Here is a 23,134-nt window from a genome sequence, read left to right on the forward strand (position 1 = left end):
CATATATCACACACACACACACACACACACACACACACATATGATCACATATAAGTAACAGTGCTAAGGGTCAGCAAGAGCATGACAACCTTGAAAACCTGAGTTTGAACCCTAGGACTCATGATAAAAAGAGAGGATGGAGTCTAAGCAAGTTGTCCTTTGACATGTGCACATGTGCACCATGGTAAAGACATGCCCACACACATACACAGAGAGAATAATGTTTCTGTATCTCAAACAATAATAAACAAAACAAAGAGAAAATCCTCAATGAAAATAAGGATAATATCTGCCTCAAAATAAAGGAATCTAAACAGAAACTTTCAAACTTTTCCTTATTCTTCTCGTATGTATTCACATGCCACAATGTTGGTAGAGCCTTTTCCTGGGTTGGGGAACAGAACTCAGGCTGTCAGACTTGTATGGCAAGTGCCTTTACCTGCTTCCCTGTCCCAGCAGCTGCAACATCAAAACTGCCTCAGTGAGCAACACTTAGAATAAATGTCAACTAGCCAACAACTATTAGTTACATAAAGTATTCTCTACATTTTAGTTTTATAGATCTACAGAATTGAAACCTTAACTTTCTGTTTTTAAAGAAAATTTTCTTTGGTAAGGTATGTGCTCTACAAATTCATTTAATAGTTTTTCTAGTATCAACAACCTCTCTGTGACACTGTGGGGTTCAGTCCTATTTAATAAACAAACATACCATGTGTGTTCTTTTGTGACTGAGTTACCTCACTCTGGATATTTTCAAGTTCCATTCATTTGCCTATGAATTTCATGAAGTCATTGTTTTTAATAGCTGAGTAGTATTCCACTGTGTAAGTGTACCACATTTTCTGTATCTTTACTTTATTTTTAAGACAGTGTCTCTCACTGAATCAGGAGCTTACTGGTTCAGCAAGGGTGACTGGCTAACTAGCTCTAGGTATCCTCCTGTCTCTGCTCCCCCAAGCACTGAGGTGTCATGAATGCTCCCCAACACACAGCATGAACATGGGTATTGGAAATTTGTTCTCAGCACCTCATGTTTGTGTGGCAAGACATTACCACCTGAACCATTTCTCTAGCCCACTAAAGCTTTTTTGAATCAATCAACTATAAGGATGGTATTACCATAAGAATAAAATCTGATTTTAAAACTATAGTGTTGACTGCAGGCATGACATTTTAACTTTGTTATAGATCATATCAGTTAATTCTCTTTGTAACATAGGGTTAATCACTGTTTCTATCAAAATATCTGAATTTTTCTTTATTATATTTCCACATTTATGATCCCAAACATTAGCCCTGCAATGAGAAAGTGACTACAGAAGGGATGGTGGGTGAAGGATGCTCTCACTGTAATAATGACCAAGAGGAAGAGTCTTTGTACAGATCTACATGTTTTAAAAAGCCAGATTTTGCCAGGCAGTGATGGCGCATGCCTTTAATCCCAGCACTTGGGAGGCAGAGGCAAGCAGATTTCTGAGTTTCGAGGCCAGCGTGGTCTACAGAGTGAGTTCCAGGACAGCCAGGGCTACACAGAGAAACCCTGTCTCAAAAAACAAAAAAACAAAACAAAACAAAACAACAACAACAAAAAAAACCAGCCAGATTTTAACTACTCTCTACCTTTGAATTACTCTATGAAATGTCATTATTACAGTACATTTCACTTATTACTCTTGAACCAATTCATGTTGCAGCATACCTCTTATTATGCTCAGAAAGCAAACTACTCGCACGTGACATTTTGCTTTACCTTTTGTTCCCACTCAGTGCTTTTCTCCATTCTCCATCTTAAGTCCCACACACAGCCTTTCTAAGGAGCTAAAAGCGCTGGCGTTTACTGTCTGTCCACACTCATGAACCTAAGCTTTTCACCACATTTAACCCTACACAAAATAAGACTAAAAAGCAGCAGCTCAATTATGTGTAAGTTTCTCCTGAATTATTTTACTAACAGATCTAAAAATATTAGACGAATCTATTTAACGTGTGGAATTTAATGGGGTACAAACTATTAGCTGAGTGTGCTTTAAGGAGAGCTTCTCCTCAGGTCCTGCATCCTCATTCCTACTGCCTTTCCTAATAGTCATTTACCACCCCTGCCTGGATAGACACAGTCCTCTCATCTTCTCTTAAGATGCAACCATACCACACTTTTCTACCTCTGCCAAATTCTATTTCCTCTTTACAAAATAGAAAACTTTACAAAGGGGCCTCCTAAATTCTACTTTGTCCACAAATTTCCCTCTCATCCTTGCACTCAAGATTTTTAAACTGTCTTTGTTCTATGTTTCTATTACATCTATACTGTTTTGCATGTACTTATCTACATACCCTCCCCACCCCCAGTTCTAAATGTTAAGGAAAGTCCAATGCCTTTAAGTAACCATCCTATAACCCAATGGTTCTCAACCTTCCTAGTGCTGCCACCCCTTAATACAGTTCCTCATGTTGTGGTTATCCAAACCATAAAAATATTTCATTGCTACTTCATATCTAATTCGTCTACTGCTATGAACTGTAACATAAATATCTGATATGCAGAATATCTGACATGTGTAAGGGTTGTTCAACCTCCATAGGGGTCACAACCCACAGGTTGAGAACCATGGCTGTTACTTTTGACTATATTAAGCACTAAGGTTTATTAAGAAATTTTGAAGTTAGCAACAAAACACCATCAAAAATGAATTTAAGGGCAAGAATAGAAACTCTTAAACCTCCCCACAGTGCACACAAATACATAGGCACACTTTTTCTTAACATTAAAAATATCAAAAATACAATAAATATGGCTGATTTACTGACATATCATTCAATCAACCAATACAGAATAACCTGGAGCCTAAAAGGTCCAATGAAAATTACTAAAACCAGGGCTGGAAAGATGGCTTGGTTACGAGCACTGATTGCTCTTCCAGAGGTCCTGAGTTCAATTCCACCCCCCATGGTGGCTCACAACCATCTGTAATGGGATCCGATGCCCTCTTCTGGTGTGTCTGAAGACAGCTACAGTGTACTCATATAAATACAAATAAATAAATAATTTTTTTTAAAAGAAGAAAATTACTAAAACCTCTGAAGTCTAAACTCCTAAATGATAAATTTAACAGTTTCCTCTTCTTAAGACAGTAAAAAATGCTAAGGGTCAAATACATTTCTTCATATTGATACTGAGGCTAAGGAAAAATAACTGAAATCTACTGACAGAAGGTATATGGTGTGAACAGAGTGAAATCCACTAGTGTGGTCTGTAAGTTGTTACAATTTCATTAAAGTTTTAATGGTTTCATCTGTAATGAAGAAATTAAATACTACATTATATACTAAAACTTACTCCACTTTTAGAATAGAAAATGAAATTTGAAAAAGTAATCTAAAAAAACAGCTATCTATTCTCTATTTTAACAGTTCATAAAAGGAATATTTAATTTTTAATTTCATGAATAGAACCAATGCACAGTCAGTGCACTTCAAAGTGGAGGATGATACCCAATCCAAGAGAAAATCACAGGCAAGTACGAACTTGCATTAACAAAAACACTTTGTGCTATTAAGATACCTAAGAAACAACAGGGAGTGGTGGCACACACCTTTAATCCCAGCACAAACAGATTCAGGTGGATCTCTGTAAGTTCCAGGACAACCAGGTTCTACAAAGCAAGGTACAGGACAACAGAAACCCTGTCTCAAAAAACAAAAAACAAAAAAAGAAAGAAAGAAAGGAAGGAAGAAAGAAAGAAAAGAAAAACAAAACAAAAACAAGAAATCTAGCATTCAAAAGTTGTAAGCTTTTAGATACTGTATTTATTAACTGTATATGAGTATTTTGTCTACATGTGCACCATGTGCATGCAGTACCAGAAAAGGGTGTTGGAGCCCCTGGGCCTGGAATTACAGACAGCTGAGAGCTGCTCTTAATTATTAAGTCCAAGAGTTTGGATCTTATTATGACTGTGTAGGACTTCCAGATGAGCACAATAAACCACTTTGCATGTTCTTCAAAGTAACTTTTTGTATTTCAGCATGTTCTCAAAAAACCCCTACAAGTCTCTTACTATTTTTCGATGTATTTTGTTTTAAAGGCCCAAAACACCCTTTAAATATCCAATTAAAGTGTATATGATTAAGTATTTTATGTTTTAATTGATGTGATTCTTGGAAAACTCAATTATGAAATATGATCCACTTTATATGGTTTAACTACCTTATCTACCCACAAGAAAGTTCTATCATCAACCAAGCAAGCTTGATCCAAATCTACACATGATCTTACTGCTACCAACAGAAGCACTAACCAAATAAGCACTCCGCGGGATTTGTCCATACTGTCAACAGAACTTTCATATTTTATTTAAATTTGGTTGCATTTAGAGATCAAAAATTACTGACATCATCATCAAAATGCTTGGATAAACAAGAGTAGTATGTAGTATACTCAGGTTTTAGTTAATAAGATTAAAAATGGGAGGGATGAAAGGTAGGTAAGATAAGAAGTGGTAGGTAACTGTAAGAAGAACTCTTAAGTGGTTACAGTAGCTAGGAAGGTGTGACAGTTTGTATATGCTTGGCCCAGGAAGTGGCACTATTAGGAAGTGTAGCCTTGTTGGAGTAGGTGTGTCACTGTGGGTGTAGGCTTTAATACACTCATCCTAGCAACCTGGAAGTCAGTATTCTGCTAGCTGCCTACAGATGAATATATAGAACTCTCAGTTCCTCCCGCACCATGCCTGCCTGGATGCTGCCATGTTCCTGCCTTGATGATAATGGACTGAACCCCTGAACTTGTAAGCTAACCCCAATTAAATGTGTCCTTGTAAGAGTTGCCTTGGTCAGGTGTCTGTTCACAGTAGTAAAACCCTAAGACAGAAGTACCAGGGACTGGGGTATTACTGAGATAGGCCTCACATGTTTTTGTTTGGAAGAATGTGGACTTGGGGACTCTAGAATTGGAAAGCCATGGAATGTTTTAAGTGGGGTTTAATGAGCCATTCTGGTAGGGATATGGAAGACTTTGTTGCTGTGAGTGATTTGAGCCATGTTTCAGCTCTAGTAAGCAGCAGAATTTTGGCAGCTTTGGCCATGTGTCTCTGGCTTTTTAGTCAAGAGGATGGAGACTACTGGGACGATTGATGCTGGTTAGCTGGAGCAAAGAAATTAGCAGTTATTAGGAAGAGACCAGCAACACTGAGGTGACATCTTCCGGGAAGTGTTTGCTGAGAGCACAAAGAAGCTATGTTCCAGAGATAGCCAAGGTTGTACCTCATGCTGCAGCTGGACTTGGTAATGTGTAAGAGTCACCCAGGTGGTACTAGTTTTGAAAGCTTGAAGGGGTCATGAAGAATAGCTGAGGCTTGGCACTGTGAGAGGCCATGGAAGGCCATTCATTGGTGAAGGTGCAGCCTCAGTTGCACTTGATGGCCCAGTATTGAAGGGGTCATGCAAAGAAGTTGAGGCTTGGCACCATGAAGAGAGCCTATGAGAGGATATTGGTGGAGCCTAGTTGCAGCAGAAGACCCCCGTATACTGAAGATGCCAGCACCATGGGATGATCATCAAGAAGAGAAGCAGCAGTGGAGTGGATCAACCTGAGCTTAGAGTGCTACAGAGGGCAAAGCTGGAGATGTGACCCAAGCCTTTTGGAGGAGCCCAGAAGATCCTGTGTGGATCCCAGACCCTGGAACAAGAAGCTGTGAAATTGAAGTTGCCTTGGAGACTACAAGATGTTTGAGATGCCAGAGCCATGGGACACCTGCTGATAAGCTGCTAATAAGGAATGGAACCAGCCCAGGAGAAAGAAGTATGTTGCAGTCAACAAAGATGAAAAAAGAATGGAGATCTGAAGACATAGAGATGCAGTTTGGAGTTTTCCCAGCTAATTTCCTGTCTTGTTTTGGGGATTACAATTAAGTGATTGGATGAATTTCAAAAGAATTTCGGAACTTTGGACTTTTAATTGTTGAGACTGTATAGACTTTCAAAGGTGGACTAAATGTATTTTTTTATTATGTTATGGGTAGCTATGGCCCCCACAGACTCATGGGTTTGAACAAGTCTAGGGGGTCCAGGGAGTGGAATGTGATGGTTTGTATATGCTTGGCCCAGGGAATGGCACTATTAGAAAGTGTGACCCAGTTAGAGTAGGTGTGTCACTGTGGGTGTAGGCTTTAATACGCTCATCCTAGCTGCCTAGAAGTGAGTATTCTGCTAGCAGCCTTCAGATGAAGGTGGAGAGCTCTCAGCTCCTCCTGCACTATGCCTGCCTAGACTCTGCCATGTTCCTGCCTGGATGATAATGAACTGAACCTCTGAACCTGAAAGTCTGCCCCAATTAAATGTCCTTACAAGAGCTGCCTTAGTCATGGTGTCTGTTTACAGCAGTTAGGGTTTCCTAACTAAGACAGAAAGGGAAGGTGGGTACTGTTATGGTGCCCAGACTTTGGGGACTGTTAAAGCTATGGAAGGTTGTAACTAGGAAATACAAGAGAAGTCAAGAATGCAAGAAAGATGTGGAGTAAGAAGGGACGTGGAGGAGATGTGGCTGACGGTACAGTAAAGAATGTAAACCACAGCCCACAAAAATGGTACACACAAACAAAACCAAAGCCACCACCATACATACATGCAAGAATGAAAATTAACAGGAAGGAGGGAAAATACTTACGGAGTGAACTGCTTGCACATCTGTACTGAAGTAAAAGGTGAGGTTCTGAGGTTCTAAGATTCCGTGGCTCTAGCCCACGCTATGTGCTGTAGAGAGAGGCACATGAGAGCCATCAACCTCTGCAATTTCACTGTTCCTAGACTCGTGCTCCTTCACCACAAGCCTCTGTACTCCAGCACTGCAGGCTAAAGTAACTCAGATTTAACCCTTACTCTGGCCAGTACATAAAACTCTGTCTCGACTGCTCCTAATTTTACTGACTAAGGTCTGAAGATGCTCCATGTTTATCCTCCAGCAGCTACTGAAGTCAAATGGGACCTCTGATAGCCATTGCCTCACGTTGACATCAAGAAGCTATGGTCACTTTTACAGTTACTATCATACAAAGGTTAGAATTCAGAGATTACACCATGTGCCCCAGCTCCTGGACTATGTTTTCTGAACTACACACTCTCAGCTTAACCACATCCCAGTCTCAAATGAAAGTATACAGGTGATGGTGACAAAAGAGAAGAAAAAGCCAAGCAAAGAAAACATTAAATATGTAATTCTAACAGAGTTATGAAAAGCCAAAACACAATTCCTCAAAATTTATTAATTATAGTAATTATTAATTTACAGTAATAACATCTAGTGAGGGTGAGCTAGGTCCAGACAAGAAACTCAAATGAACGATTTTAAGTACATTGAAAGAAGTCCAAGAGGAAAATAAGCTTTGACTGAGTCTCTTTCACATCTTGCAAACAGTTGAATGAATTTTTTTAAGCAAATATGTTTTTATTAGATATTTTCTTTATTTACATGTCATATGATATCTCCTTTCCCAGTTTCCCCTCTGAAAAAGAAAAAGAAAAAGAAAAAGAAAATAAAAACCCTGTTCCCCACCACCACCCCCATTCACCAACCCTCCCTCTCCTGGCCCTGGCATTCCCCTATCCTGGGGCATAGAACCTTCACAGGGCCAAGGGCCTCTCCTCCCATTGATGACTGACTTGGTCATCCTCTGCTATACATATGCTGCTGGAGCCATGAGTCCCACCATGTGTACTCTTTGGTTGGTGGTTTAGTCCCTGGGAGTTCTGAGGGTACTAGTTAGTTCATATTGTTGTTCATCCTAAGGGGCTGCAAACCCTTCAGCTCCTTGGGTCCTTTCTCTAGCTCCTTCATTGGGGACCCTGTACTCAGTCTAATGGATGGCTGTGAGCCTCTACTTCTGTATTAGTTGGGTACTGTCAAAACTGCATGGTATTGGTACAGTGACAGGCAGGTAGATCAATGGAATAGAATTGAAGACCCAGAAATGAACCCACACACCTATGGCCACTTGATCTTTGACAAAGGAGCTAAAACCATCCAGTAGAAAAAAGACAGCATTTTCAACAAATGGCGCTGGCTCAACTGGCGGTTAGCATGTAGAAGAAGACAAATTGATCCATTCTTGTCTCCTTGTACAAAGCTCAAGTCCAAGTGGATCAAGGACCTCCATATAAAACCAGATACACTGAAACTAATAGAAAAGAAAGTGGGGAAGAACCTCGAGCACATAGGCACAGGGGAAAATTTCCTAAACAGAACACCAATGGCTTCTGCTCTAAGATCAAGAATTGACAAATGGGACCTCATAAAGTTGCAAAGCTTCTGTAAGGCAAAAGACACTGTCAATAGGACAAAACGGCAACCAACAAATTGGGAAAAGATCTTTACCAACCCTATATCTGATAGAGGTCTAATATCTAAAATATACAAAGAACTCAAGAAGTTAGACTCCAGAGAAACAAATGAATAAAATTTTTAAAAAAAATTATTACAAGATATGAAAAAAGAATTTAGCAAAGAGACATAAATACTGGGAAAAAAAAAAAAACAAGCTCTTGCCTCTCTTACTTACTCTCTTACTCCCTGCTTCTCTGCCTTGTCTCTTGCTCCTCCTCTTCCCATTTCCTTCCTCCTCTCTCCAAGTGGTCATGGCTGGCCTCTACTTCTCTCCTCTCTGCCTTTCTGTGTCTCTGCTACCCTCTTAGCCCCCCTCCCCATTCCCTGAATAAATTCTATTCTATACTATAAAACAAAACAAAACAAAACAAAACAAAACAAAAAAACCTGAAATGCTGAAAATGAAAAATACAGTAAGGAAAAAGAACCTGAAAAGTCTCACTATTAGAATAGATGAAGGAAAAGCACAGGATATCTAGGCTTGAAGACAAAGTAGAAGAACAAGACAAAGATAAATTAGAAGGTACCAGACCAAGACCTACATGACACTCTGAGAATACCAAGTGTATGGATAGGCATAGGAGAATTCATTTTCAAAGGCACAGAAAGCATTTTACAAAATAATTATGACAAGAAACCTCTCAGATTTAGGAAAAGAGACATCAATCCACATACGAGAAGCATTCAGTACACCAACAGACCAGACCAGAAAAGAATCCTCCTCAACATTATCACTAACACACTAAGTGTACAAAGCAAAAAGTATATGGAAGGCAGCAAGAAGAGAAGCAGAAGCGCCACATGGCAGCAGAGAACAACGCCAAGGCAGAGCACTACTCCCAACAAAGCTATCTGTCATGACGGCAGGAGAAATTAAAACTTTCCATAACAAAAATAGAGTAAGGAGATTTATGACCACAAAGCCAGCTCTACAGAACATACTTGAAGGAATCCTGCAGACTGAGGAAAACAAAGCCATTCACAAAGCCACAGGAAAGAATAAACTACACTAGACTGTAGGTTAAACAAGATAGGAAGAAAAACAAAAAAAACAACTACAAAATCAACACAACAGCAGGAACCAATACACACCTCTCAATAATAACTCTAAATACTAGTGGTCTTGATTTCCCAATCAAAAGACACAGACTAGAGGACTGGGTCAAACACCAGGAACCATCTATTTGCTGCCTCTGCCTCTGAGAAACACACCTCACCACCAAAAACACACACTATTTTAGGGCAAAGGATGAACCCTTTTCTTCCAAGAAATAAACCTAGGAAACAAGCAGGTGTCACTGTCCTAGGATCAGAACAAAGCAAAGGTATTTCTCGACTCTTAGTATAGTAATCGAAGTTTTAGCTAGAACAAAAAGCCAATTATGCAAATAAAGATACAAATAGGAAAAGTAAAAGCATTTCTTAGTGTGGATTACATAATTCTACAAATTATTACAAATTCTCTAAAGACTCCATCAAAAAATTCTTAGAACTGATAGACAATTTCCACAACTTGGCAAGATACAAACACACACACACACACACACACACACACACACACACACACACACACAGACACTAACAAATCCTCAGACAACTAAAAAACTAAGGATGTATGAAAATCCACTACTTTGTAAGCTAATTAAAAATATAGTTTCTTAAAGTAGTTTGTCAACCCATGCATGGTACAATGCCAGGCATGGGATATCTTCCTATTATTATTGGTGCTGCCACCCCCAACCCCTAGTGTTTTTATTTACTCTTGGTTGCCCACAGTAACCAGATAAGAGTCTATTGTTGAAGACACACACACTTTGGTTGTAAGACAGGCGTCTGTTACAGCAGTGTACGTGTAGAGCTGCCCCAGCAAATGCTTACAATAAGGGTGCACCCTGAGGCGTTTGCTGTTGTTGACAATTTTCTAAAACAATACTTGACACCCTTGCCTTAGCTTACGCTATGCTTGATTCTGTGCATGGAGATGTACACCACAAGCACAAACTTTATTTTGAGAACGGCTTATTGATTTTAATCTATTTTGCTATAATCCAAACACATATAAAAGAGAGCTAAAGTGTAAACATAGCAATTCCCAAGGGTCACTGGCTCTCATGTATCAGGATCCAGTCAGAAGGCTAGGCTGCCATCACCAGCCTTTGGCTCCTACCCTTATTTGGAATGCCTGCATGGCTGTCTCCACTGAGGTACAGTACTTCTGTGCAGGGGCACCGCAGGACCTTTCCTTCACTGTTCTGCTCCTCCTTATGAGAATCCTTGTGGCTTCTTTTTGACTCCCATTTCCTTAGTGTCATGGGACTAGAACTGGAGTCTCCCCACACGGTTCACTTTTCTTGCTCATGACTTTTGAAGTGTTTAGCATCGCTGTATATAGAGGCTTTGTCTGACACTTCACTGTCTCTCTCCATCCAGCCTAGTCTTTCTCAACCCCTCACCAACTTCCAACATGTATTTCCCCCTTTGATTTTACTGAAAGAAAATTCTGGCATCTTATTTAGCATTTATTTAGAAATTCCTTCATTTTACTGTTGAGGTTTTTCACTTTTATTTTTGAAACAGGATCTCATGTTTCAGGCTGTTCTCAATTTACTATGAAGATGATCCAGGTTCATCTTGAACTTCTGATTGGCTTTCTCAGATGCTGGCTAAGGATATGCACCACCACATCCAGCTTGTATGAGGCTAAGGCTCTTCCTAGGGCTAAGTGGTTCCTCTCCAACCCATCTGTAGTTACTTCTTGACATCTTTTTTTTTTTCAATAAATGTTTTATGCTACTGGCACAACTAAAGACAGTATAAACAGAATAAAGACAGTATAAGATGGTAAAATTACAGATGAGCAGCAGCCGTGCTTTGACCTCTGCTGTTTCTACCAGAAGGAAGGAAGGAAGGAAGGAAGGAAGGAAGGAAGGAAGGAAGGAAGGAAGGAAAGAAGGGAGAGAGGGAGGGAGGGAGGGAGGGAGGGAGAGAGGGAAGGAAGGAAGGAAGGAAGGAAGGAAGGAAGGAAAGAGACACTCGGTATCCATTCTTGCTATAAATTCAAGACACTAAACAGCAACTACAAGGCTGGACATTAAGCTCTTGTGTAAGAATATTGTAGAACACTTCAAAACCCTCCTCATTACTGTGTATTCCTCACTGCTGCCTCTGTCAGTTCTGTATGACACACAGAAATCAATCAGCAAATATGAAAGCATTCAGTACACTCCCACCTACCCACCAATGTCCTTCTGGTCCCACTACCACAGAACTGGCACATCCCACATTCTCTAATTCCAGGACTACTCAGACTACTTTCTTATTTCTTCCTTTTCAGCATTTAAAAACAAAAACAAAAACTGATTTCATCACTTTAAAACCTCTAGGGATTTCCGAGTGCCCAAAAGAGGAAAAAAAAATACTTGGCTAGAAAATAAGAACTTACTTTCACAAACTGCCCATAGATCTACTGTAAAGTCAGCATAACCACCTACCTCCTCAGCTGCCAACTCACATGCATATTCTACACACATATAGCATACACTACCATGCTTGCCTTCTAACCCTAATGGCTCATCTATCTAACAGCTTTTTGCTCCTTCTCAACTATTTGACACATTTCTTTCAGATTCATCTTGGCCTAGATCATCCATTATAGAAAATTAACCTGTGAAAACATGGTCAATGATGTTCCAATAATTGTATTACTACAAGAATAATTTGTGTGAAAATGTACGTAGGTATGTGTTAGCATGGTATTTGTATGTTGTATATGAGAACGTGTATGTGGGTGTGCATGCCTAGGTATGCATGTGAAGAGGCCGGAGAACATAGGCTGTCCTTCTGCTCACACTCACTGCCTTATTCCTGGAGAAAGGGTGTGTTCTCACTGAACCTGCAGCTAAGGAGAAGGCAGTAAACCCCAGAGATCCTCCTGGGAATCTCGCCACAGGGCTGGCTGGGCTACAGGTAATTGCAGCAGTCACACAGGTACTGGTGTCTGGACTCAGGTACTTGTTCTTACTCAGCAAGCCCTCTTACCCATGAAGCCATCTCACCAGCTACTGTAAGAGTAATTTTAAGGGGCTACAGAGATGGCTCAGTGGTTAAGAGCACTGACTGCTCTTCTAAAGGTCCTGAGTTCAAATCCCAGCAACCACATGATGGCTCACAACCATCCGTAATGAGATCTGACGCTCTTTTCTGGGGTGTCTGAAGGCAGCTACCGTATACTTACATATAATAAATAAATAAATCCCCCCAAAAAAGAGTAATTTTAAGATTAAATATTTCAAACTTTCAGGAGGAAAAAATGCCAACTAAACATGGTCATTTAACTTTACTCTCTTATAAAAGGTAGCTGAAATCAAAACAAAGTCATAAACACACAAGGCAGAGAAGATCACCAAAATGAACTGTGAATGATGCCTGACTAGTAACTGAATACAAAGACCTGAGGACAGACAGCAGGACCCTGCAAGCAGAAAAGAGAGTGCTGGCCCAATGTCTCCCACATCAACAACACGTCAGCAGATTGGATGGCCTCACTATGAATGCAGTCAAGTGCTATCTTTAAGAAGGTGAGGTGAAAGGGGTGAAAGTTGTTTACTTTCCAATTCAATGTTAATGAGTACCTCTTTGACTCTGCAGACTACTCAGAGTCAGAATGCATCCCTTGAGTGGGTTGACAGCCCAAGCTTTCCCACTCAGGTTACCTTCCTCTGCAAATAAAATCTCTTTCCTAGAATTGAGTTGACCAATAAAACAATCTTTTTTTGTGTCAAGAATGTCTACTCATCTAGTGCTACTCATCTAGTGGAGTTAGCTCTTTCTTTTTTTTTTTTTTTTTTTTTTGGTTTTTCGAGACAGGGTTTCTCTGTATATAGCCCTGGCTGTCCTGGAACTCACTCTGTAGATCAGGCTGGCCTTGAACTCAGAAATCCACCTGCCTCTGCCTCCCAAGTGCTGAGATTAAAGGCGTGCGCCACCACCGGCCAGCTAGCTCTTTCTTTTTCAGAACTGAGAAATGAACCCAGGGCTCAGTGAACTGAACTCTACGCTCCTCATTTCCCTGTAACAGGATCCCATAAACCTTGCAAAAACACCAGAGTAGCTCTCCCAAATACACATACCCACACTCAGCTTTACATTAAGAACAATGAGGTTATGTAGCCAAGACTACTTGACAGTTTCATACATACAGGCTATCTTGATCAACCCCCCACCTTCCCCTCTCTTTGTTTGTTTGTTTGTTTGTTTGTTTGTTTGAGACAGGGTTTCTCTGTGTAGCTCTGGCTGTCCTGGAACTCACTCTATAGTCCAGGCTGGCCTTGAACTCAGAATCTTCCTGCCTCTGCCTCCCCAGTGCTGGAATTAAGGTGTGTGCACCTCTGTCCTTTCTTTATTTTTAATAGCCATGACACCAGTCGACTCAATATCCTTTTCTGAAAAATAAATGTACACTATACATACCCCTCTACATATATATATATGTATATATATATATATATAGTTAACATATACATTTGATTATGTCCACTGTGTGTACCTAGAAGCACCAATTCCTTAGTAGCAATAAGATCTCTAGCACAAAAATGTCTAAATCCATTTCACATTCACTTAATCCTGCCAGGACAGTCAGTTTAAAATGATCCTAAACTATCTTGCTGACTCAAAAAATAAGAAAATGCTCAAAGACTCACAGGAACATTGGGACATAAATTATCCGCCAAGGAGTCTATACTAATACTGAATAAATAAATGGTTGAGTATCAAAGAGAAATTTTATTTTATTACAAGAAATTAGGTGCAGGCAAGTTGGATCTGTAGTTAAAAGATGCTTGCCACCAAGCTTGATAACTGCAGTGTGATCCCCGGGACTCACACTGTAGTAAAAGGAAAGAACCCACCCTCATGGGCTCTCCTCTGACATCCACATATACACCACTCTCATGGGCTCTCCTCTGACATCCACATGTACACCACTCTCCTAACATACAAGATATATAAGCAAATGCAATTTAAAACTAAAGCCATTATTAAACTTTAATAAACATAAATCAGAGAACTGGAAAAAAAATACCATTTGGTAACTATTTTAAAATAGTATATTCATGCAAGAATAACCACTATTAAAACTAGTATGTTCAAGAGTAATAAAATAACTATACAATCTCAAAATAATTCTAAAAAAGATACTTAGTGGTTGTGAAGACTGAGACTGGAAGGGAAGGGTATGAAGACTGGAGGGACACACACTGGGTGAGACTGGAAGGGAAGGGTGTGAAGATGGGAGGGACACACGCTGGAGAGTGTCCAGTGAGGCCAGAAGAGGAACGCTGGAGGGGGTTTGACCAAGATAGCCTGTATGTATGTATGAAACTGTCAAAGAAAAAATAAAAGATATTCCAAGAAAAACCTAAGAGGAGGAGGAGGAACAACTAGTATTGAATGTGAGCACACAGCTGTAATCTTTGCACTCCAGAAGCTAAGATAGAAAAATTTCCAACTAAAGCATAGCCTAGGTTGACCAGTGAATTCAGGCCAGCTAGGGTACGTAATAGGAAAGCCTTGTCTCGGGAGAGTAAACAAACAAACAAATAAATTAAACTGATGCTGTAACGGAGAAACACTGATGATCTCCAAAACTATATAATCAAAATTATCATTACAGCATTTGATTCCTCCTATACTAAGAGAGAAAAGAGTATCATGTCTGAGGGGTTCCTGTCCCACATAAGAAACCTAATCATAAACATGAAGAAAAATCAGTCAAACTAATACAGAAAAATATTCTACAAAATAACTGGCCTCAATGTTTAAAAATGTCAGTCATGAGATATAAATACAGGCTCAGGAACATTCTGTTGTTTAAAGGAAACCAGAGACATGACAATTAAATATAACAAGATCCTAGACCTTCTTTTGCTCTAAAACACACACTATGGTAACTAGTAAATATGAACATTAGTACATTAAAAAAATAGAAGTATAAAAATGTTAGCTTATAGATTTTGATCATCTTACACACTTCATGTCTGATAAGATCTTGGATGTAAGACAAGCAAGACAAACTTAGAATGCTCTAATATACTAGGCACAGTACAAGAATCAAGACCACAACTGCACTAACATGCTAAAGTTAATATAGAAAGATGCAAAAACAGGATATCAAAAACTCAAAGTGAAACTGGTTTTCATATTAGTATTCTTCTTGTTCTTCAATCCATTTCTATTCTTTATGATCAAACTAAAGTGCTATCATTTCAAAATAGCTGGTTATAATCCAAATATTGTTTCTATTAGCTTTAGCAACCACAAAAGAAAAATCTACAGTGTAAAAACAAAACAAATAAGCAAGAAATCAGAACACTAGAGTAGACTAAATCCTATAACCATAAAGGAACACAGCAAGAAAAGCAAAGAAAGTGATACAATGAAACTAGAAAAGGTTATTAGAGTGGTCTCTAAGCTACAGGGAAGGCCTTACCTATTAATTATCTGTGGGAAAATGGATTAAATTCTCCATGCATATATACATAGAGTAACTAAATGATTTAAAAAAAAAAAAAGAAAGAAAGACACAACTGTATGCTGCCTCAAGGACCCCACTTCACCTCCAAAGGAACAGAGACTAAATGGGAGGATGAAATAAGATATTCCATGCCAATAGAATCCTAAAAGAGTAGTAGTACTATATTTGATTAATCTGGGTTTAATTTGAGTCATTTAGTCTCATACTTTTAAACGACTCCTTTGGCAGGGCTGGAGAAGTGACTCAGTAGTTGAAAGCATTGGCTGTTCTTGCAGAGGACCTGGGTTCAATTCTCAGCACCCAAATGACAGCTCACAACCATGTGTAACTCCAGTCCTAGGGAAATCTAACACACTTCTGGTAACCAAGGGCAGATGTGGCTCACACACATACAGGTAAGCAAAACACTCATACACATAAAATAAAAGTAAATAAATCTTAGAAGAAGAGAAGGAGGACAGAGAAAGAGTGAGAGAGAAGGAGAGAAAGATAGAGGGAGGGAGGGGACAGACAGAGAGAACTAACTGGTGGAGATGAACAGAACCATACTCAGTCAGCCTGGTATCTGCTATACTCGGGCTAATGCTTCTAGGATCATTTGATTTATTATAACACTACTAATGTACTGGCTGGTTTTGTGTGTCAACTTGACCCAGGCTGGAGTTATCACAGAAGGGAGCTTCAGTTGGGGAAGTGCCTCCATGAGATCCAGCTGTGGGGCATTTTCTCAGTTAGTGATCAAGGGGGTAGGGCCCCTTGTGGGTGGTGCCATCCCTGGGCTGGAAGTCTTGGGTTCTATAAGAGAGCAGGCTGAGCAAGCCAGGGGAAGCAAGCCAGTAAGGACCATCCCTCCATGGCCTCTGCATCAGCTCCTGCTTCCTGACCTGCTTGAGTTCCAGTCCTGACTTCCTCTGGTGATCAACAACAGCAATGTGAAAGTAAGCTAAATAGCCGGGCGGTGGTGGCGCATGCCTTTAATCCCAGCACTTGGGAGGCAGAGGCAGGCGGATTTCTGAGTTTGAGGCCAGCCTGGTCTACAGAGTGAGTTCCAGGACAGCCAGGGCTACACAGAGAAACCCTGTCTCGAAAAACCCAAAAAAAAAGAAAGTAAGCTAAATAAACCCTTTCCTCCCCAACTTGCTTCTTGGTCATGATGTTTATGCAGGAATAGAAACCCTGACTAAGACAACTAATAATGACGCTTTGTTTTTTCCATGTAGATTATTACTTCAAAACTCAATACACAAGAATTCCATGCTATGGAGCTGAAGCCATGAATCAGCAGCAAGAGAACTGGAGGCTCTTCTAGAGGAGCAGCATTCATGGCAACTTACAACTATCTTTAATTCCAGTCCTAGGGGATCCAACATCTTCAAGCCTCCACAACTACCATTCGTACATGTGGTGCACAGACATCCAAGTATACCAAACACTCATATACACAAAATAAAATAATTTCAGTGCTAGTCATATTAATTAATCTAAACAGACATGCTAAGATTAAATGGTTTGACAAACATGAATTATTTTCACACAGAAAGCAACAGGCACACAAAAATCTTCCAAAGAGAAAACGAACAAACCCAGTGACTGGCTATGACGTTTCAAAGATCAGTGTTGCAATGAGAAAACCAAAGCCCAGAGGTCTCCAAGAAAGAGGGTAGATGTGAGTATTCAGATACCAAGGCAACAACTTAAGTTCCTAGGGAAAGTCCAGACAGCTACCCTAAGAAAACCTGAGAACTGATCAGTACATATCTGAAGGAAAACTCCATCAAGTGAAAGAAAGAATCACCAAAAAGGGCAAAACAATCAGCAAAGTTCATAGCCAGAGTTAGGAAAACCCTGCACTAAAGGAGAAGAGATCCTACACTCCCAAGAGTTGGTGCCTTTCTAGTAGCACCAAATTAGCTCTGTACTGGGCTGTTGAGCAAGAGCTGGCGGCTCAAGCTGAAGACCTGAGTTTTCTCCTCAGGACTCAAATGGATGAGAGAATCAACTCCCAGAATTTGTCCTTGGATCTCCACAAGTGTACACACACACACACACAGAAACAATTTTTAACAAAATAAACAACAAAAAAGGTGTACTTGATCTCTCCAAAGAAAGCTGACAAAGCAAGACCTAAAGGATTAACCTGTTTCCAGATTCTATAACTGTGTACTAAAATAATGCTCTGCCAGCAGCAGTGGGTCACACCTTTAATCCCAGCACTCAGGAGGCAGAGGCAGACGGATCTCGATGCCAAGCTGGTCTACAGAGTGAAATTCCAGGACAGTCAGGGCTACACAGAGAAACTCTGTCTCAAAAAATCAAATCAAAACAAAAAAAAAAAAAAGAAAGAAAGAAAGAAAAGAAAAAAGAAAGGAAGAATATAATGTTTAATAATATTTAAAATTATACAAAGAACATAAAGATGGAAACAATGTAAAGTACTCAACTGTCTAGCACTCAGACAAAATTTACAAGCTGTAACAATGAGGAAGAAAAAAGCAGAAACGAAAGTAAGGAAGATGACAGAATTTGTAAACAAGAATACTAAAATGTCTAGTTTTAATACAAATTAATTTACAATTAATAATATACGAATAATTTAATTGTATAAAAATAGCTATACAAAATTGCTGGAAGAAATCAGAAATTTGAAAAAAAAATTTATGTTCCTTGTTGAAAGACTTAATACCATTAAAATGTACACAATATCCAAAATAATCTACACCTATTAAAATTCCAATGGTATGTTTTACATATATAGAAATTTTCATAGTAAAATTTATATTGAATTTTACAGGGCCTGAAAATAAAATAAAACAATTGAGAACATCTTTTGGAGGGGGTGATTTCTTTTTTTTTTATTAGATATTTTCTTTATTTACATGTCATATAATTTCTCCTTTCCCAGTTTCCCCTCCAACAAACAAACAAAAACAAGAACAAACCCCTGTTGCCTCCCCCATCCCCATGCTTGCCACCCCACCCTCTCCCACTTATTGGCCCTGGCATTCCCCTACACTGGGGCACAGAACCTTCACAGGGCCAAGGTCCTCTCCTCCCACTGATGATGGACTTTGCAATCCTCTACTATACACATTCTGACAGAACCATCAGTCCCTCCATGTATAGTCCTTGGTTGGTGGTTGCGTCCCTGGGAGCTCTGAGGGTACTAGTTACTTCATATTGTTGTTCGTCCTAAGGGGCCGCAAACCCCTCAGCTCCTACCCTAACCCTAACCCTAACTGAGAACATCTATAAGATTCAAACTTTCTGATTATAAAATGAATTGCAAAGCTATAATAAAAAGTTTGGTACTGACAAAAAGGCAAAACGACAAGTGAAAAAGAATTAAGACTTCATGGGCATGGTCTAATAATCTTCAACGAAATAAGTAAGACCACTCAATGTCAGAAGAACAAACTCTTCCATCACAAATGCTAGTCTGAAATTTAGGTATCTGTATACCATTGTCTTATATACTAAAATTACTTCAAAATTAATTGAAGACTTAAACATAGATCCTCAGATTATAAAATATGTACAAAAAAAGCACAAAAGGAGTACTTCATGGCACTGGGGAGGGATGCAGTTCAATGGTAGTGTTTCCCTTTCAGTAACAGAGCACTTCTAGCATGGTCAAAGGCCCGAGCTTCAGTCCCTCCATCCAAACCTAAAGTTTTCAGATATAAGAAGCTGACAGAATTCAGCAGCAGAAAGTGGCACTAAGGCAACTATGACTGGAAAGCCTTCAAGCAAATTGAAAACGGTATCAAATACAGAACTATGACCACTGAAAGGACATGAGAGCTCTGAAATAGTGAATAAATTTAAGAACCCTTTTCCCCTAAATGCTCTATATAGTTAACAAAATTAAAAAAAAAAAAAAAAAACCTAAAAAAATACTTTATGTTTTGTTTTTCAAGAAAGTTTCTTTGGGTAGCCCTAGCTGTCATGGAGCCCAGTCTGCAGATCATGCTGGCCTTGAACTCATTGGAGTTCTCTCTGCCTCCGCATGCTGGGATCAAAGGTAGAGGTTTCACAACACAGCCCAGTGAGCATACCAAGTTTAAAAGAGAACTAGAGTGTGGTATTTCTCAATATAAAACACTATTTACTTAAATTACACACATAAGTTACACACTAGCCAATACAAACAAACAATGACAACGACAATAGCCAATCCACAAGGCAAAAAAGAACAAATAAAATAAACAGCAAGATGTCAGTACCAGAGCTTAGGAAGCAAAGGCAGAGAGAGGGTCCTCTGTGGGTTCCAGGCCAGGCAGAAAGACCTTGTCTCAATAAACAAGTTGATAGATTTAAAATCAACTATCACATTAAATGTAAATGGCACAAATTAGTTAGGAGAAATGATAAAATAGATTTTAAAATGCAAGCCGAAGTTAAATGTTATTCCTGGAACTCACTTAGATATTTAAATCTCTAGGCCTGGTGTGTGCTGGCCAGCCAATTTAGCCAACTGGTGGGCTCAAAAGAGACATTATCTCAAAAAATAGGGTTGAAAAGTTAGAGAAAAACAGCTGACAAATGACCTCTGGCATCCACATGCACATAAGCATACACAAAACACATATACATCCATCTATACATATATACACAAATAAGTAAATCATAAAAATTAAAACAATATTTTATGCTAACAGTAATCAAAAGAAGCTCAAGGCCATGTAAAGTAGGTTTCAGTCCAAAGTATATCATCAGAAATAAGAAAAGGTACAATTATATAATATAGAATAAAGGACTCCAATTCATTGAGAAATCATAAAATCCAAAGTATGAACACATGCAGTAGCAGAATTTCAAAATGTACTAAGGAAAATCTGAAAGAACTGCTAGGAAAATCAATCAGTCTACAGATAAAGAGAACAAGTAGAGAGAAAAAAAAATCAAAGAATATTAAAGAGTTAATGCTATCAACCTACTTAACTTCACTAGAATTCCTAGGATTCTTTTCAAGAGTATGTGAATCATTTAAGACAGAACTCTGCCAGTGTGGTGGCACACACGTGTGATCTCAGCCTTTGGGATGACAGGCAGGAGGGTTACCACAAGTTCCAGTGCAGCCAGACCTACAAAAGGAGACCATTTCAAAATCAAAATTAACCCATAACAGTCAGACTGACAGACCATACTGAGGGTTAATAAAATAAGTCTTATTAAGTTTACAATGGGACCAACAAGATAACTCAACAGGTAAAAGTGCTTCCCAACAAACCTGACAACCTGAGTTTAATCCCAGGAACTCATATGGTAGAGGGAAAAAACGAAATTCTACAAGTTGTCCTCTGACATCCACACATAAACCTTAGCATGTACACAGAGCCCATGTGTCCTTGTAGGCGGCACATGTGCATGCACATGCAAGCACAAATATACACAAAGATAAATGAGTATTAACTTTAAAAAAAAAAAAGATATAAGATACCAAAATCTAGAGCCGGGCAGTGGTGGCGCATGCCTTTAATCCCAGCACTTGGGAGGCAGAGACAGGTGGATTTCTGAGTTCAAGGCCCGCCTGGTCTACAGAGTGAGTTCCAGGACAGCGAAGGCTACACAGAGAAACCCTGTCTTGAAACACCCCCCACCCCCAGAAAAAGATACCAAAATCTGTATAATGTGTGAAATAATCAAAATAGTATTTAGAGGAGCTAATGAAATGAGCAGTTCATAAAAAATAAATGACCAATACATGTATGAAAAAATCTCCTATTTCACTAGCCATCAAATCAAAATTGCAAATGCAAATTAAAAGCACAGTGAGGTTCTCCCTTGTTACAGTCAGCACCTCAGTTAAGAAGACAAGTAACAACAACAGCTGGTCAGGTTGCAAACAAAAGGGAGTCTTGTATGACAGTGGGGATGGAAGCTAGCATAGCTACCGTGGAGAGGTCTCACAAAAGACTAGCCACAGGTCTTCTATATGAGTCAGCTCTGTTGCTCCTGGGCATATACACACAGGACTCCAAGTCAGTACATCACACAGATCCTTGCGCATCAATGTTTAATGTAGTACTACTCTCAATAGCTAAATTATGGGACCATCTTGGTGTCCAATAGAATGGATAGGAAAACGTGACACATGCACACCATGGAACTTTTTTTTTAGCCATAACAAAGTTCTGCCCTTTGCAGGATGCAACTGGACATAATCACACTAATGAATTAAGCCAACCTCAGACAAATATGTTTTCTCTTATTTCTGAGTCCTAGATTTTACATACTCGAGTGCGCACACACACACACACACACACACACACACACACACACACACACACCCCATAAAAGCAAAACTGCCTAGGGAGTCAAAGGGCACTAGCAGGAGAAGGGAGAGTAGAGACAGGGAAGAGTGAAAATATGCCCTCTATACAAGATATACACATATAAATGCTTTAAAAGTAATTTTGTTTCTCTATAATTTTGTAGCCCCGGTTGTCCTGGCAATCTCTCTATAGACCAGGCTGGCCTGGAACTCACAGAGATTCACCTGCTTCTGCCTCCCCAGTGCTGTGATTAAAGGAGTAAGCACACCACCACACCTGACTAAAAGTAACATTTTAAAAATACTATGTCTTAGTCAGGGTTTCTATTCCTGCACAAACATCAGGACCAAGAAGCCAGTAGGGGAGGAAAGGATTTATTCAGCTTACACTTCCACATTGTTGTTCATCACCAAAGGAAGTCAGGACTGGAACTCAAGCAAGTCAAAAAGCAGGAGCTGATGCAGAGGCCATGGAGGGATGTTACCTAATGGCTTGCTACCCCTGGCTTGCTCAGCCTGCTTCCTTATAGAACCGGAGAATCACCAGCCCAGGGATGGCACCACCCACAATGGGCTCTCCCCACTTGATCACTAATTGAGAAAATGCTTTACACTGGATCTCATGGTGGCATTTCCTTAAGAGAGGCTCCTTTCTCTGTGATAACTCCAGCTTGAGTCAAGTTGACACACAAACCAGCCAGTACAATGACCTTGCCAGAGATATCATTGAGGATGGGTTTTGAGCTTTCAAAAGTCCACTCCCTTCAAAAGTTAACTCTCTCTGCCTTGTACTTGAGGATGAGCTATAAGTGCACAGGCCCAGTTTTAGCACCATTCCTACCCGCTACCATGCTTCCCACCACAAAGATCATGAACTAACCCCTTGAAACTGTAAGGCCCCAGTACACTCTTCTTTCTTTCTTTCTTTCTTTTTTTTTTTTTTTTTTTTTTT

General features: G+C 39.6%; 1 protein-coding gene across 4 annotated transcripts in view; it reads right to left on the reverse strand.

Annotated features, from left to right (window-relative positions):
* Nucleotides 1–23,134, reverse strand: part of Phtf2 (putative homeodomain transcription factor 2) — a 115,698-nt gene that overhangs the window by 85,895 nt on the left and 6,669 nt on the right. The window contains exon 2 of one of the 4 annotated variants that reach the window (XM_031380067.1): nucleotides 6,665–6,750. The exons of the other annotated variants lie outside the window; for them this stretch is intronic. The gene's annotated coding sequence lies outside the window, so the exon portion shown is untranslated. The remainder of the gene's footprint in view (nucleotides 1–6,664; nucleotides 6,751–23,134) is intronic. 4 annotated transcript variants of the gene reach the window in all.

The sequence above is a fragment of the Mastomys coucha genome, unplaced genomic scaffold (genome assembly GCF_008632895.1).
Source record: "Mastomys coucha isolate ucsf_1 unplaced genomic scaffold, UCSF_Mcou_1 pScaffold19, whole genome shotgun sequence".
Lineage (NCBI taxonomy): Eukaryota > Metazoa > Chordata > Mammalia > Rodentia > Muridae > Mastomys > Mastomys coucha.